Source organism: Schistocerca piceifrons, chromosome X, assembly GCF_021461385.2.
Source record: "Schistocerca piceifrons isolate TAMUIC-IGC-003096 chromosome X, iqSchPice1.1, whole genome shotgun sequence".
Lineage (NCBI taxonomy): Eukaryota > Metazoa > Arthropoda > Insecta > Orthoptera > Acrididae > Schistocerca > Schistocerca piceifrons.
In genome coordinates, this window is record NC_060149.1 from 921,009,162 (window position 1) to 921,021,124 (window position 11,963).

Here is an 11,963-nt window from a genome sequence, read left to right on the forward strand (position 1 = left end):
CTTCCACACTATGGCATCAAACCTAATACTCGAACCAGCAGCCTGGCTAGAATCTTACGTACGTAAGAGTTATTGTAAGAGGTGCAGATGAAACAATGAAATGAGAGTGGGGAACTAATAAGTATGGTGTTCCTCAAGGTTTGGTCCTTGGACCACAGATCATCTCAGTGTACGTTAATGACCTACGATCATCAGTAAACAAGAAGGCAAATATAATAATGTTTGCTGATTGTGTAACTGTCCTGATCAAAAGTGTGAAATTCCAAATGCAATTTGCAACTGAAATAATAACGTACCGAGTACACAAACGGTTCATAGAAAATAGTCCATCATTAAACTTTCCAAAGATAAATCTAATGCAGTTTCAGACAGCAAATGATACGCTAAAAGCTCTAGAAATTGTTAACAATGATCAGAAAATAAATGAAACATCACCTACAAGATTTGTAGGCATACAAATGGATAATTAATGAAGTTGGAATGAACATATCGATCACTTGCCCAAAAAACCAGCCTCAGTATGCTTTACACTAAAAGCTATTTCGCTCAGTGTTGAAAAGGAAATAATAATGTTGTCATATTTCGCATATTCCCCCTCTCTTTTCTCGTTTGGCATAACGTTGTGGGGGAAATGATGCAAAAGTGAAAAAGTTTTTAAACTAAAAACAAAATGAACTGTGAGACTGATCGGTGTTGAAAACTGGACATCCTGTTGGCACCCATTCAAAACCGTTGGGATACTGACATTCACAAGTCACAGAAATTATTCAAAAGCCAAGATCGCTTAAATACTGGTTACTGGATAACCGGTTTATATCAGCTGGTCTGCCACATGTATCGTTATATTCAAATGGTTTATAAATGTTAATCTACATTCAGATCCTATGATGGGACCCTTAGTGTGTTGAAACCGGTTATCCAGTAAACAGTATTTAAGCGATCTTGGCGATTTGGCTTCTGAATTATTTCTACAACAGAGTGATCGCCCCACTACACACTGCGTGTTCACTGCAAAATTCACAAGTCTGTTCGTCTTCTCATTGGTGATATTTGTAATCAGTAACAAAAAATGTTCCAAACTATCTGTGGGATACACAAACGTGATACAAGGCAGGGCGAAGTCCTCACAAAAACTCAAAATTCTCAATATAGCGCAAAAATGAGTTATCCAATCTGAAATAAAGGTTTATAATAAGAGCCCACCGATCGGACATTGACAGTCCTCATATATTCAAGAGGAAACTGAAACAGTTCCTCAAAAACCATAACGTCTATTATTTAAATGAATTTTTAGAACTGTAACTTACGTAAAATATGTATCATATTATAAATGGTATTGTGCTATGGTATGCTAATGTGTGTAATACTGTATACTGTACATTATTACGTACACCATGTGATCAAAAGTTTCCGGACACCCCAAAAAAACATACGTTTTTCATATTAGGTGCATTGTGCTGCCACCTATTTCCAGGTACTCCATATCAGCGACCTCAGTAGACATAAGACATCGTGAGAGAGCAGAATGGGGCGCTCCGCAGAACTCACGGACTTCGAACGTGGCCAGGGGATTGGGTGACACTTGTGTCACACGTCTGGACGTGAGATTTCCACACTCCTAACATTTCTAGGTCCTCTCTTCCCGATGTGATAGTGAAGTGGAAACATGAAGGGACACGTACAGCACAAAAGCGTACAGGCCGACCTCGTCTCGTGACTGACAGAGACCGCCGACAGTTGAAGAGGGCCATAATGTGTAAAAGGAAGACATTTATCCAGACCATCACACAGAAATTCCAAACTGCATCAGGATCCACTGCAAGTACTATGACAGTTAGGCAGGAGGTAAGAAAACTTGGAATTCATTGTCTAGCGGCTGCTCATAAGCCACACATCACGCCAATAAATGCCGAACAACGCCTCGCTTGGTGTAAGGAGCGTAAACATTGGCCGATTGACCAGTGGAAAACCGTTGTGTGGAGTGACGAATCACGGCACACAATGTGTCGATCCAATGGCGGGGTGTGGACACGGCGAATGCCAGGTGAACGTCATCTGCCAGCGAGTGTAGTGCCAACAGTAAAATTCGGAGGAGGTGGTATTATGGTGTGGTCGTGTTTTCCATGGAGGGGGCTTGCATCCCTTGTCGTTTTGCGTGGCACCATCACAGCACAGGCCTACATTAATGTTTTAAGCACCTTCTTGCCTCCCACTGTTGAAGAGCAATTCGGGGATGGCGATTGTTTCTTTCATCACGATCGAGCACCTGGTAATGGCTCTGAAAATGACTCTGAGCTCTATAGGACTTAACAGCTCAGGTCATCAGCCCCCCAGAACTTAGCACTACTTAAACCTAACTAACATAAGGACATCACACACATCCATGCGTGAGGCAGGACTCGAACCTGCGACCGTAGCGGTCGCGTGGTTCCAGACTGAAGCGCTTAGAACCACTCGGCCACAGCGGCCGGCACCTGTTCATAATGCGTGGCCTGAGGTGGAGTGGTTACACTACAATAACATCCCTGTAATGTACTGGTCTGGACAGTGTCCTGGCTTGAATCCTATAGAACACCTTTGGGATGTTTTGGAACCCTGACTTCGTGTCAGGTCTCACCGAACGACATCGATACCTCTGCTCAGTGCAGCAGTCCGTGAAGAATGGGCTGCCATTACCCAAAAAACCTTCCAGCACCTGATTGAATGTATGCCTGCGAGAGTGGAAGCTGTCAACAAGGCTAAGGGTGGGCCAACACCATATTGAATTCCAGCATTACCGATGGAGGGCACCATGAACTTGTAAGTCATTTTCAGCCAGGTGTCCGGCTACTTTTGATCACATGGTGTAAGTCGTCCAGATAGTCGATCGGAGGAAGGATTTTCTTAAAGTTATCTACAACTCCATAAATCAGATTGCAGATATAAGATTGGAAGGATTTGAAATGGAAACATTAGTTGAGAAGAGACTGACACAAGGTGCAGCCTATCCCACTTGGAAAGGGATTTAAAGTACAGGGAGAAGAGATGAAAACTTTAAGATTTGCTGATGACATTGTAATTTTGACAAAGGTGGCAAGTATCGAGGAAGACCAGTTGAACGGCATGGATACTGTCTTGAAAAGCGGCTATAAGATGAACATCAACAAAATTAAAACAAATGTAAATGAGAGTAGTCGAATTAAATAAGGTTATGTTAAGGCAGTGGTTCTTAATGCGAGTGCGGGATTAGCTGCGTGTGTCACGATATTTCTGAAGGTATATGATTTTGAAAATAGACTGAAGTGAGAAAAGTCGTGGGGATGCCACCTAATATGGTGTTGGATCTCCTTTTTCCACGCTTAGTATAGCAGTTCGACGTGGCGTGGACTCAACAAGTCACTGCAAGTCCCGTGCATAAATATTGATCCATACTGCCTTTGTAGCCGTCCATATTTACGAAAGTGTTGCCGCTGCAGGATTTTGTGCACGAACTGACCTCTAGGTTATGTCCCATAAATGTTCGATGGGATTCATTCTGGGCTATCTAGGTGGCCAAATCATTCACTCAAGTTGTTCAGAATGTTCATCAAAGCAGTTACAAACAATTGTGACCCCAGTGACATTGCGCATTGTCATCTACAAAATTTCCATCGTTGTTTGGAAGTATGAAATCCACGAATGGCTGAAAATGGTCTCCAGGCAGCCGAACATAATCATTTCCAGTCAAAGATCGGTTCAGTTAATTCCATGTACACACAGCCCACATTATTATGGAGCCACCACCAGCTTGCACAATGCCTTCTTAACAACTCGAGTCCATAGCTTCGTGGGGTCTACGCCACATTCGAACCGTACCATCAGCTGTCACCAACTGAATGAAGACTCGTCTGACCAGGCCACGGTTTTCCTTTGGTCTAGGGTGCAACCGATGTGGTCACGAGCCCAGGAGAGGCGCTGTAGCCGATGTCGCTCCACTGCCATAGCCTACTAACGCCAAATTCTGCCGCTGTGTCCTGACGGATACATTCGACGTACGTCCCACATTGATTTCTGCGGTTATTTCACACAGTGTTGATTGTGTGTTAGCAAAGACAACTCTATGCAAACGTCGCTGCTCTCGGTCGTTATGTGAGGGTCGTTCGGCTACTACGTTGTCGGTGGTGAGAGATAATGCCTGAAATCTGGTATTTTCGGCACACTCTGGACATTGTGGATCTCGGAATATTGAATTCCCTAACGATTTCCGAAATGTAATGTCTCATACGTCTAACTCCAATTACCATTCCGCGATCGAAGTCTGTTAATCCCCGTGGTACGCCCATAACCACGTCGGAAAACTTTTCACGTGAATGACCTAAGTACAAATGACAGCTCCACCAATGCACTGCTCCTTTATGCCTTGCGCACGGGATGGTACGGCCGTCTGTATATGTGCATACCGCTATCCCATGACTTTTGACTCCTCTTTCTAGAAGTAACTGAAGTAATTTCACTTAATATTTATTTTCAAAAAAGGACAACAGAATATATAGTCATATTCCAGAACTTATTTACAGGTTATTTATTGTTTTATGCCTTACAAGTTTGAGTTATCAATGAGATACTCGATCCTGTTGCTTCTTACACAAAAATCCACTTCGTCGTGTAACTGAAGACAAACACGCAAGAATTACCTATTGAACTGAGAGAAGTCTCTCACGTTTCGTGTTTGTTATGTCAGTTAGCGCCGAAAATCCCAGCTCACACAAACAGGTGGTGGAAAATGTAACAGGCTATTAACCGCTTTCACTGCTAATAGTGGGTATTCTTTCTTCGGTAACATCAAAAATCATAAGTGGTAGTTCATCATATTACAGTTGAAGTGTTCGGTCTTTCTAAAGTTCTGCGAGCTGCTCCTCTTCCTCCAGAGAAAAATTGGACTGGGATTCTGGAGACATGTCATAAGGATTGCGAGCCCAGTCATATTTGTCGAACGCGAAAAGGGAAAATATTGTGCCATTTTACTCTCAAGAACCAGTGGCGCCCTTACACCGGGGCAATGGGGGGCGAGAGGGGGCTGCCACCCCCTTTCCCCCCCCCCCCCTCAACCCTAGCTCTCCGGGAAAGGAAAAAAATATAGAACAACCAGGTGCTTTTCTTTGAAGAAAAAGTTCGGTTTTACACAGGCATTTAACGGGGTCGAACTGGATCTTTTTAATAGCTACTTGCAAGTCGCTATTCGCCTCCACAATATAAAATATACCCCATGTCCCCAGGTCGTGCCCCCCCCCCTCTACAAACTAAGGTCCTCTTGTTAAGAACCATATAGTAATTTAAAACGAGTTCGTAGGTTATATCACCATATGGACCTACCTCGAAAGGAAGAGGAAACATCTTAAGACTTTTATCTTCCGTGTGTGATTTCCATATTCTAGGTTTTTTAAGAACCCGGTGAGTTTAGCACTTGAAGCCAGCACATTTTTCTTATTTTTCTTTCATACTGTCGTTCAGGTAATTTAATGGCGAAAAATGTCACCCAAATAGGCTATTTTTGGACATCGCTTCTCGTTATTTAAATGAGCTGCGAAGTCTGGCTTTTCGACGCTAAACATATTTCATAGCTCTTTTCCCAATTCAAAAAATCTTTCCACGACTCTGCCTATTGACAAATAGAGGATCTCAGTACGCAAAACGAATGTCCCATGTCGAGATCCCACTTAACGGCACAAATGTTTGAGGAGTCTCGTCTTAAGACCCCTAGACTTATCGAAATTTACCAAGTTAATGAGTGAATTTAAGACACTTTCTTCTGGAATAGTCTTCACCACTAGACCCTCAAAGATATATGAAGTAATGTGTTGAACCTACGGTCAGAAAACCTTGTTCCAATCCCGCAAAAAGTCCTTTGAATCTTCCAGCCACTGACGGAGCACCGTCTGCGCAAACAGAACAGCTTTTCCAGGACAGTCAGATTTTTTCCAAGGTGCTGAATATAGAATCTGATGACGTTGAGGACAGTTCAGTAAAAGAAAGGAATTGTTCGGTAATCGAATTCTCATTAACAAATCTTATGTAATTCAGTAACTGATATGTCTTACATATATCAGCTGACTCGTCGAGCTGTAGTGAAAATACACGACCGTCGCTCAGTTTTTCACGGCGTTTGCAGTGGTAAGCGCTAGATAAGCCACTGAAAATGTGAAATGCTGGTACATTAATAACCGGCGTAACCTCCAGACTGTTGAATGCAAGCATGCAAACGAGCATGCATTGTGTTGTACTGGTACCGGATGTCAGTTCGTGGGATTGAGTTCTACGCCTGTCGCTCAGTACAGATATGGTTAATGCTGTTTATGGTTTTTACTGGAGTTGTCATACTGTGATGTCCCATATGTGCTCGATTGGAGACAAATCTGGTGATCAAGCAGGTCAAGGAAATATACCGACACTCTCCACAGCATGATGGGTTACAATAGCGGTATGTGGGCTAGTGTTATACTGTCCGAAAAGACCCCCTGCAATTCTGTTCATGAATGGCAGCACAACAGGTCGAAGCTCCTGACCGACGTACAAATTTGCCGTCAAATCGCAGCCCAGACTATATATCGTGGTGTACGTCCGGTGTGTCCAGCACGCACACATTTAGGCCCTCAACTGGCCTCCAACACACGACCTTCACTGCCAGAGGCAGAAACAGCTTTCATCACAAAACACAACAGACCTCCACCCTGCCCTCAATGAGCTCTCACTCGACACCACTGAAGTCTCAAATGGCGGTGATTTGTCGTCAATAGAATGCGAGTTACAGGGTGTCTGGCTCGGAGCTGTCCTTGAAGCAACCGATTTGTAACAGTTCGTTGTGTCACTGCTGCTCCAATTGCTACTCACACTGCTGCTGCAGATCTACATCTACATCTACACCTACATGGATACTCTGCAAATCACATTCAAGTGCCTGGCAGAGGGTTTATCGAACCACCTTCACAATTCTCTGTTATTTCAATCTCGTATAGCGCGCGAAAAGAATGAACACCTGTATCTATCCGTACGAGCTCTGATTTCCCTTATTTTATCGTGGTGATCGTTCCTCCCTATGTAGGTAGGTGTCAACAAAATATTTTCGCATTCGGAGCAGGAAGTTGGTGATTGGAATTTCGTGAGAAGATTCCGTCGCAACGAAAAACGCTTTTCTATTATCAATTTCCAACCCAAATCCTGTATGATTTCTGTAACACTCTCTCCCATATTTCGCTATAATACAAAACGTGCTGCCTTTCTTTGAACTTTTTCGATATACTCCGTCAGTCCTATGTGCTAAGCATCCCACACAGCGCAACAGTATTCTAAAAGAGGGCGGACAAGCGTAGTGTAGGCAGTCTCCTTAGTAGGTCTGTTACATTTTCTAAGTGTCCTGCCAATAAAACGCAGTCTTTGGTTAGCCTTCCCCACAACATTTTCTATGTGATCCTTCAAATTTAAGTTGTTCGTAATTGTAATACCTAGGTATTTAGCTGAATTTACAGCTTTTAGATTAGACTGATTTATCGTGTAACCGAAGTTTAACGTGTTCCTTTTAGCACTCATGTGGATGACCTCACACTTTTCGTTATTTAGGGCCAACTGCCACTTTTCTAACCCTTTTTGCAGTTTGTTTTGATCTTCTGATGAGTATTAGTCGATAAACGACAGTGTCATCTGCAAACAACCAAAGACAGCTGCTGAGATTGTCTCCCAAATCGTTTATATAGATAAGGAACAGCAAAGTACCTATAACACTACCTTGGGGAACGCCAGAAATCACTTCGTTTTTACTCGATGACTTACCGTCAATTACTACGAACTGTGGCCTCTCTGAGAGGAAATCACAAATCCAGTCACATAACTGAGACGATATTACATAAGCACGCAGTTTTACTACGAGCCCCTTGTGTGGTACAGTGTCAAAAGCATTCTAGAAATCCTGAAATACGGAATCGATCTGAAAACCCTTGTCAACAGCACTCGACACTTCATGTGAATAAAGAGCTAATTGTGTTTCACAGGAACGATGTTTTCTAAACCCATGTTGACTGTGTGTCAATAGACCGTTTTCTTCGAGGTAATTCATAATGTTCGAACTCAATATATGTACTAAAATCCTGCTGCATATCGACGTTAACGATATGGGAATGTAATTTAGTGAATTACTCCTACTACCTCTCTTGAATATTGGTGTGACCTGTGCAACTTTCCAGTTTTTGGGTACGGATCTTTCGTCGAGCGAACGGTTGTATACGATTGTAAAGTATGGAGCTAATGCATCAGCATACTCCGAAAGGAACCTAATTGGTATACAGTCTGGACCAGAAGACTTGCTTTTATTAAGTGATTTAAGTTGTTTCACTACTCCGAGGATATTTACTTCTACGTTACTCATGTTGGCAGCTGTTCTCGATTCGAATTCTGGAATATTTACTGCGTCTTCTTTTGTGAAGGCAATTCGGAAGGCTGTGTAACTCTGCTTTGGCAGCACTGTCTTCGATAGTATCTCCATTGCTGTCGCGCAGAGAAGGCATTGATTGTTTCTTGCCGTTAACATACTTCACATACGACCAGAATTGCTTTGGATATTCTGCCAGGTTTCGACACAAAATTTCGTTGTGGAAACTGTTATAAGCATCTTGCATTGAAGTCCGCGCAAAACTTCGAGCTTCTGTAAAAGATAGCCAATCTTGGGGATTTTGCATCTGTTTAAATTTGGTATGTTTGTTTCGTTGTTTCTGCAACATAGTTGTAACCCGTTTTGTGTACCAGGGAGGATCAGCTACGTCGTCTGTTAGTTTATTTGGTATTACACTCTCAATTGCTGCAGATACTATTTCTTTGAATTTAAGCCACATCTGGTCTACACTTATATTATTAATTTGGAATGAGTGGAGATTGTGTCTTAGGAAGGCGTCAAGTGAATTTTTATCTGCTTTATTTTAATAGGTATATTTTTCGCTTATTTTTCGAGGATTTGGGGATTACAATATTCAAACTCGCTACGACAACTCTATGTTCACTAATCCCTGAATCGGTTTTGATGCTCGTTATTAACTCAGGATTATTTGTTGCTAAGAGGTCAAGTGAGTTTTCACAACCGTTTACTACTCGCGTGGCCTCATGAACTAACTGCTCGAAATAATTGTCAGAGAATGCGTTTAGCACAATTTCAGATGAACCATGGACCTTGCCGTTGGTGGGGAAGCTTGCGTGCCTCAGCGAAACAGATGGCCGTACCATAGGTGCAACCACAACGGAGGGGTATCTGTTGAGAGGCCAGACAAACGTGTGGTTCTTAAAGAGGGGCAGCAGCCTTTTCAGTAGTTGCAGGGGCAACAGTCTGAACGATTGACTGATCTGGCCTTGTAACACTAACTAAAACGGCCTTGCTGTGCTGATACTGCGAACGGCTGAAAGCAACGGGAAACTACAGCCGTAATTTTTCCCGAGGGCATGCAGCTTTACTTTATGATTAAATGATGATGGTGCCCTCTTGGGTAAAATATTCCGGAGGTAAAATAGTCCCCCATTCGGATCTCCGGGCGGGGACTGCTCAGATCCCTTAATCGGGCAGGTAGGTTAGAAAATTTAAAAAGGGAAATGGACAGGTTAAAGTTAGATATAGTGGGAATTAGTGAAGTCCGGTCGCAGGAGGAACAAGACTTTTGGTCACGTGAATACAGGGTTATAAATACAAAATCAAATAGGGGTAATGCAGGAGTAGGTTTAATAATGAATAAAAAAATAGGAGTGCGGGTAAGCTACTACAAAAAACATAGTTAACGCATTATTGTGGCCAAGATAGACACGAAGCCCACGCATACTACAGTAGTACAACTTTATATGCCAACTAGCTCTGCAGATGAAGAAGAAATTGATGAAATGTATGATGAGATAAAAGAGATTATTCAGGTAGTGAAGGGAGACGAAAATTTAATAGTCATGGGTGACTGGAATTAGAGATTAGGAAAAGGGAGAGAAGGAAACGTAGTAGGTGAATATGGATTGGGGGTAAGAAATGAAAGAGGAAGCCGTCTGGTAGAATTTTGCACAGAGCATAACTTAATCATAGCTAACACTTGGTTCAAGAATCATGAAAGAAGGTTGTACACAGGGAAGAATCGTGGCGATACTAGTAGGTATCAGATAGATTATATAATGGTAAGACAGAGATTTAGGAACCAAGTTTTAAATTGTAAGACATTTCCACGGGCAGATGTGGACTCTGACCACAATCTATTGGTTATGAACTGTAGATTAAAACTGAAGAAACTGCAAAAAGGTGGGAATTTAAGGAGGTGGGAACTGGATAAACTGAAAGAACCAAAGGTTGTACAGAGTTTCAGGGAGAGCATAAGGGAACAATTGACAGGAATGGGGGACAGAAATACAGTAGAATAAGAATGGGTATCTCTGAGGGATGAAGTAGTTAAGGCAGCAGAGGATCAAGTAGGTAAAAAGACGAGGGCTAGTAGAAATCCTTGGGTAACAGAAGAAATATTGAATTTAACTGATGAAAGGAGAAAATATAAAAATGCTGTAAATGAAGCAGGCAAAAAGGAATACAAACGTCTCAAAAATGAGATCGACAGGAAGTGCAAAACGGCTAAGCAGGGATGGCTAGAGGACAAATGTAAGGATGTAGAGGCTTATCTCACTAGGGGTAAGATAGACACTGCCTACAGGAAAATTAAAGAGACCTTTGGAGAAAAGAGAACCACTTGTATGAATATCAAGAGCTCAGATGGAAACCCAGTTCTAAGCAAAGACGGGAAAGCAGAATGGTGGAAGGAGTATATAGAGGGTCTATACAAGGACGATGTACTTGAGGACAATATTATGGAAATGGAAGAGGATGTAGACGAAGATGAAATGGGAGATACGATACTGCGTGAAGAGTTTGACAGAGCACTGAAAGACCTGAGTCGATACAAGGCCCCGGGAGTAGACAACATTCCATTAGAACTACTGACGGCCTTGGGAGAGCCAGTCATGACAAAACTCTACCATCTGGTGAGCAAGATGTATGAGACAGGCGAAATACCCTCAGATTTCAAGAAGAATATAATAATTCCAATCCCAAAGAAAGCAGGTGTTGACAGATGTGAAAATTACCGAACTATCAGTTTAATAAGTCACAGCTGCAAAATACTAACGCGAATTATTTACAGACGAATGGAAAAACTGGTAGAAGCCGACCTCGGGGAAGATAAGTTTGGATTCCGTAGCAATGTTGGAACACGTGAGGCAATACTGACCTTACGACTTATCTTAGAAGAAAGATTAAGGAAAGGCAAAGCTACGTTTCTAGCATTTGTAGACTTAGAGAAAGCTTTTGACAATGTTGACTGGAATACTCTCTTTCAAATTCTGAAGGTGGCAGGGGTAAAATACAGGGAGCGAGAGGCTATTTACAATTTGTACAGAAAGCAGATGGTAGTTATAAGATTTGAGGGACATGAAAGGGAAGCAGTGGTTGGGAAGGGAGTGAGACAGGGTTGTAGCCTATCCCTGATGTTATTTAATCTGTATATTGAGCAAGCAGTAAAGGAAACAAAAGAAAAATATGGAGTAGGTATTAAAATCCATGGAGAAGAAATAAAAACTTTGAGGTTCGCCGACAACATTATAATTCTGTCAGAGACAGCAAAGGACTTGGAAGAGCAGTTGAACGGAATGGACAGTGTCTTGAAAAGAGGATATAAGATGAACATCAACAAAAGCTAAACAAGGATAATGGAATGTAGTCGAATTAAGTCGGGTGATGCTGAGGGAATTAGATTAGGAAATGAGACACTTAAAGTAGTAAAGGAGTTTTGCTATTTGGGGAGCAAAATAACTGATGATGGTCGAAGTAGAGAGGATATAAAATGTAGACCGGCAATGGCAAGGAAAGCGTTTCTGAAGAAGAGAAATTTGTTAACATCGAGTATAGATTTAAATGTCAGGAAGTCGTTTCTGAAAGTATTTGAATGGAGTGT